The 6,000-nt window shown below is 35.0% G+C and overlaps 1 pseudogene; it reads left to right on the top strand.

Moving 5' to 3' along the window:
• Positions 1-5,510, top strand: part of LOC121037915 (ATP-dependent RNA helicase DDX3X-like) — an 83,681-nt pseudogene extending 78,171 nt beyond the window's left edge.
• Positions 5,511-6,000: the final 490 nt, after the last annotated feature.

Raw genomic sequence — 6,000 nt, forward strand, 5'->3', positions numbered from 1 at the left:
GGATTCTAGAAAAGTGACAATTTTGTCAGTCTCTTCAGCTTTTTTACTTGTTGTTAGGGTGGAATAGTACCTTCCAAGCTCCTGACATGCAGAACTGGAAACCCCAGAATTATTTATTTGCTATATGTTCATTGAAATTTTACTAAGTGCCAGGAATCTACTACAAGGGGAGTCAACACAAATAAGACAGACAAAATTTCTGTCTTATAACAGAATTTACCAATGGACAACTGAAAAGACATTTAATATTAACTGCTTTAATTTTAGAGTTAAAAAAGGAAGTATAAGTCATTAAAACGAGGCAAAACCTAATTTTGCCATCAATGCATACCGAAGTATCACTGAAATTTGGTATTTATATAATCTAATTGATCTCATAACAACATTGCCAGAAAAAAAAATATTGTAGAATACTAAAGATACTATGAAACAAATCAAAGAAGTAAAGTAATTTTCTTATAAGCAACTTATAAGGCAAATGAGAATTCAAATCTCATAGCAGATGCTATGCTCTGAATGTTTTTGTCCCCCAAAGTTCGAATGTTGAAATCCTAACCTCTGGAGGTGATGGTATTAGTAGGTGGGACCTTTCAGAAATGCTTAAGTCATAGAGATGGAACCCTGCTGAATGGGGTTTAATGCCTTATAAAAGAGGTTTCAAAGAGATTCCTGGCCCCTTTTGCCATGTGAGGACACAAGAACACTCATTTGACCATGATGGCGCCCTGATCTCAGACTTCCAACTCCAGCAGCACTGGAAGAAATGATTATCTAGTGTGTATACACTGCCCAGTCTGTGGCATTTTGTTATTGCAGCCTGAATGGACTAAAACAGTAGATAGTAGACTTGTATAAACTTCAGTGAATTGTTTTCACAGTATATGGAAATGAAGAGAAAAGGTAAAACCCTATATTACTTTATCTTTTTTTCACAATTAAGTTTAATGAAACTGACTGAATATGATAACTCAGAGATAGAGCTGGTTGATGGATATGGCTAGGGAAGAAATTTTCTGGAATTACTTTGTTGCAGAGTTTTTCTTCGGCATTGTATATTAATAATAAACATCTAAATGATTCTCAATAGCCATTATTTAGGAAATCAGATAGTTTCCTTACTTTTATTTTTGAGTGGGAGGAAATGAGTAAAAAGATTAATAAATCATCATTTTAAAAAATATGTACCTAGTGGCATGGCTTTCAGTCCTGGGGCTGTGAAGGAGATAATCTTAATAGTTTGGCAATACGTGGATCTCTAGAGATTTCCTCATTGACCACCTCCTGCTCATTGGTAATAAGGGGACCAGTTGCCTTATTATTCATTGGATTAGAAATGCAGGTATTTGAAGAGTATGTAGACTTTTATTTTCTCTGTTTTTCCCCCCTTTTTTTCTTTTTTACAGCTAGTATGCTTGTTTGGGGATTATTTATAACTTGAGGAAGAAAAGCCTGAGGACCTAGTTTTTCATATTTCTAACTTTCAGGGAACAAACTACTAAGTTCAAGGGACCAAACGACCACTAATCTCCCCTAATTAAATCCCACACTACACAGTTTTGGGAATGTTTGCTCTCCATTTAAATAACCATAAGGAAAAATGTTTTGATATTTCATTTGAGAGCTGAGGGTTCAGAATGTAAAGTTAAGCTAAAGTATATATTGAATGTTATGTCATTTGAACTTCTCTTCTAAAATTATATACATATAGTTTGTTAATCTTCCAATTTTAGTAGTTACAAATTAAGGTATGTAAATATTCTGATTATTTATTTTTAGTCATGCTGTACTGAACATATATAAAATTAGAAAACATTGATTCTCTAGTATGTACCACCATGTTCACTTTGCATTAATATTTTAAAGCAAGAAAAAAAAAAGAAAAGGAAGAGAAACAAATCAGGAGGGAGGGGGAGGGAAGGAAGGAAGGATTTTCCTGAACTAAAGTTTGATCTTCTCTATTTTCTTTCCTCAGAAATCATATATAAGGTGAAAAAGCATACATCTTTCACATACTTAAACATTCTTCACCAAGAATGCTTAAATTATCACCAAATGCAAACTTCTAAACATATGGCTTGCCCTCTCTTTAAGCCTTTTGCTGCAATTATTTCTGGGACATTTCTGAATATCTGAGAAAGAGAAGAAATTAATTTTATGATATGCAATGGGTTTTTGTAGAGGTAGAAAATTTCACATAAGGTAGAGTTTGGAACCACTGTGTACTCAGAACAAAAAGAAGAAATCTGATGGTTATTTTCCTAGTTAATCCAGAAAGCATAATCATTGTGAAACAGAAAGGCTGAATTCAAGGAATAATAGTATCAATGTGAAACATTCCTTTATTATGCATTTGTGTTAGCTGAAAGGAAGGGTTGTATCTTGTAGAGAAAAATACGTTGACCTAGGAATCAGGTATGTTGATATTCTCTGAAATCTGTCATAGATAGCAAGCTTGACATAGGCAAGTCTGTTAACGTCTTTACCTCCATATCTTCATCTATAAAATTATGGGCCAGGTATATATTTTCATAGGTCTTTTACAGCTTGAAAATCATGTCATTCTGAAGGCTTGTATTTCATTATCCCTTATCAATAGCAAAGAAACAAAAAGTACAAAAAGCATTGATTTACTTTATCCGTGCATAATCCAGAAAACATCACTAATAAAATAATTTATTTTGTATTGGGAATTGGATTATTGTCATTGTATCTTGGGACCTGAAAAATTCTATACATAGAACAGGATTATGGAAATCTATTAACCTGTGGCATTTACTCATGTTGCATTTTACATGTAATATTTAAAAGGAGGAGGGTGAAGAGTTTGCACAGCACCTGTCAACATTTAACCTTGAATATGTCAAGTAATATTAGCTATTATGTTTGTTTGAACAATATGTTCCCAAATCCATATAGTCATAGTGATTCTATCTATAAGTAATATTTGATACAAACCCATTTATGATCAGAATTGGAATTCAAAACAATTCCTAAAATTATAGCTTTGATTTTGTAGTATTGCATCGTGCTACTTGCAAACCATTAAGTGAATTCATAATTCTTTGTTTAGTGGTCAAAAACTTAATTAAGTAAACTCCTTACTAAAGAGAAAAGTATAGACCATAAATCACACTGTAACTCAGAATGGAATAAACAAGTAAAAAAGTTCAAAATCACAGTCCTTTTGACTGAAATGTATATAGTAATGTTTAATCTAAAATGACAGCATGATTAGAGATTTATCAATTAAACAAATATGAAGAGATGATTTTTAAATAATTTAAAATTCATTCAGAAACTGTGTAAAATGTCGAAACATACCTGTATCAAATAGTTTGCTCAGCCATGCTTTATAACTATTGAATAATAATGTCTTAAAACTTTTTTTGAGTCATAATTTGTTCAAAAATACTTTTTCTCAAACATGGTTATATATCTGGAGACCTCATTTTTTGAAACAACAGTCTGCACATTTTAGAGAGCCATGGAAGAAGATTCTGAGTTCTCTGTACTCTTCAGATATGGATCCTGTGGTGGTATAAAATGAGCTCAGACTGAACCAGCAGCTTGCTAATGCATATCTGAATTTTTCTGATAATTCAGCATAGAGGAGTTACAGATGATAGCCAAGGGTGCTATATTCCTCCGCATTTAAGGAACAGAGAAGTTACTAAAACAGTCTATGATAAAGACAGTTCATAGTTTGAATAAAGGATGTGCACAACAGTTTTGAGGTCCATGGTGACTCAAGAGGAAAGTCTAGTTTCTCAGTGATTGTGGAAGTGGATAAAGGGGAAGGTTTGGTGATCACGGTCAAGGAGACTGATAGCACTGGCAGCCATGATTACGGAAGTGGCTCTGACAAACTTGAATATGGTGGAAACAGTTGATGGTATGACAAATCAGATGAAGATGATTGATCAAAACCCCTCCCATTAAGTGAATGCTTGGAACAGAAACCCTTCTCTGGAGATAAGACTGGAATTAACTTTGAGAAATATGACATTCCAATTGAGGCAACAGGCAACAATTGTCTCCCACATAATGAAAGTTTCAGTGATGTTGAGAGGGGAGAAATCATCCTGAGAAACAGTTTATTTGTTATACTCCCCTGACTTCAGTGCAGAGGGATGCTATTCTTACTATCAAAGAGAAAAGATATTTGATGGCTTGTACCCAAACAGGGTCTGTAGAAACTGCAGTATTTCTCTTGCCCATCTTGAGTCTGATATATTCCAATGGTCCAGGGGGGACTTTGAGGACCAGAAAAGAAAAGAGAAGGTTTGGGAGCTGCAAAAAAATATCCAGTTTTCTTTGTATTAGCACTAATGAGAGAATTGGCAGTACTGACCTATGAGAAAGCTGTATCTAGGGTTTTTCATACCAATCTAGGGTTTTTCTTTGGATTATTTCTGGTGGTGTCAATATTGGTCAGCAGATTTAAGACTTAGAACATGGATGCTACTTGTTAGTACCATTTAAGAGACCTTGTAGATATGATGGAAAGAGGAAATATTGGATTAGACTTCTGACAATACTTGGTATTGGATAAAGCTGATAGTATGTTCGCTATGGAGTTTGAAGCTCAAATATGTAAAATACTTGAAAAAATAGCATGGTATCAAAGGGAGATCACCATTCCTTGATGTTTAGTGCTACTTTCCCTAGGGAAATAATGATGCTTGCTCATGATTTCTTTGATGAATATATCTTTCTGGCTGTGGGAAGATTGGTTCTAATTCTGAGAATAACCCACAGAAGGAGTCAGACAAATGGTAGTTTCGGCTTGACTTTCAAAAGGCAAGGATTCGCTGACGCTTAGCGTTTGCAGAGACCAAAAAGGGTGCAGATTCTCTGGAGGATTTTTTTTATACAAAAAAGGATACGCTTACACCAGTATCCATGAAGAACAGCCTTATAGAGACAGAGAAGAGGACTTCACCTGTTCCTTTCTGGAAAAAGTCCAATTCTAGTGGCTATATCAATAGCATCAAGAAGATTGGGTGTTTCAAATATGAAACAACTTGTCAATTTTGACTCGCCAATGATATTGAAGAAACGTACATCACATTGGCTTTGCAGAATGTATAGGAAAACTGCTACCTTGTTCTCTTAAGAGAAGCATAAATATTACCAAGTGTTTGTTGGATCTTCTTGCAGGGACTAAACAAGTACTGCCATCTTGGTTAGAAATACGCATATGAACACCACTGCAAGGGTAGCAGTTGTGTGCATTCCAGGAGTCATAGATTCAGTAGACAATTTGGTGCCAGAGACTATCAACATAGTACTGGCACTAGCAATTCCAGCTTCTGTAGCAACTATGTGTGGGAGCACTTGCCACAGTGGTAGCAACTCTACGGCAGCAGAGACTTTGCTAGAGATGGTTATGGAGGCTTTTACAGTAGTAAGGATTTAGAGGAAATTACAACTCCCAAGGGGTGTACTCAGGAGTTGCCATGAGACAACTGAATCTGCTTGGCAGTGGGTCACTCCGTCCAACAAACTAATAGGGAAACCACATGTAATGTAGCCCGACAATACCTGTATAGCCTCAAGAACTCACAACAAGTTACCAACTGTGATATTCCACTGATTTGTTTAAAAGAACTTAAGGTCATAAGAAGAGATGAAAGGAGTAATCAGCCCTCTTCAGAGATACTTTCAAGACGTCAGTTCCTATACTTTAGAGTAACTGCCCTCCTGCCCACCCCATCCCAAACTACATTTATAATTTTATAACAGGATCATTTGTTTGTTAATGTACTGTGCCTTTAACTTTACACAAATTTTTGTTTTGATGTCCTGTTGACTTGATAGTACTCAAGATATTACTTGTTTTGACAAAACAAACTGATGGAACATAAGCTAAAGTTAAAAAAAAATCTGTGCATTTTAAAACAAGCACACATTTACAAACAAAACTCGATTCCCTATTTAAGTATTTAAGGAGTAGATGGACTTTATTACAGTAAACCTCTCTCTAAAGGCTATTTGACT

The sequence above is a fragment of the Herpailurus yagouaroundi genome, unplaced genomic scaffold (genome assembly GCF_014898765.1).
Source record: "Herpailurus yagouaroundi ecotype Mexico unplaced genomic scaffold, PumYag 164, whole genome shotgun sequence".
Lineage (NCBI taxonomy): Eukaryota > Metazoa > Chordata > Mammalia > Carnivora > Felidae > Herpailurus > Herpailurus yagouaroundi.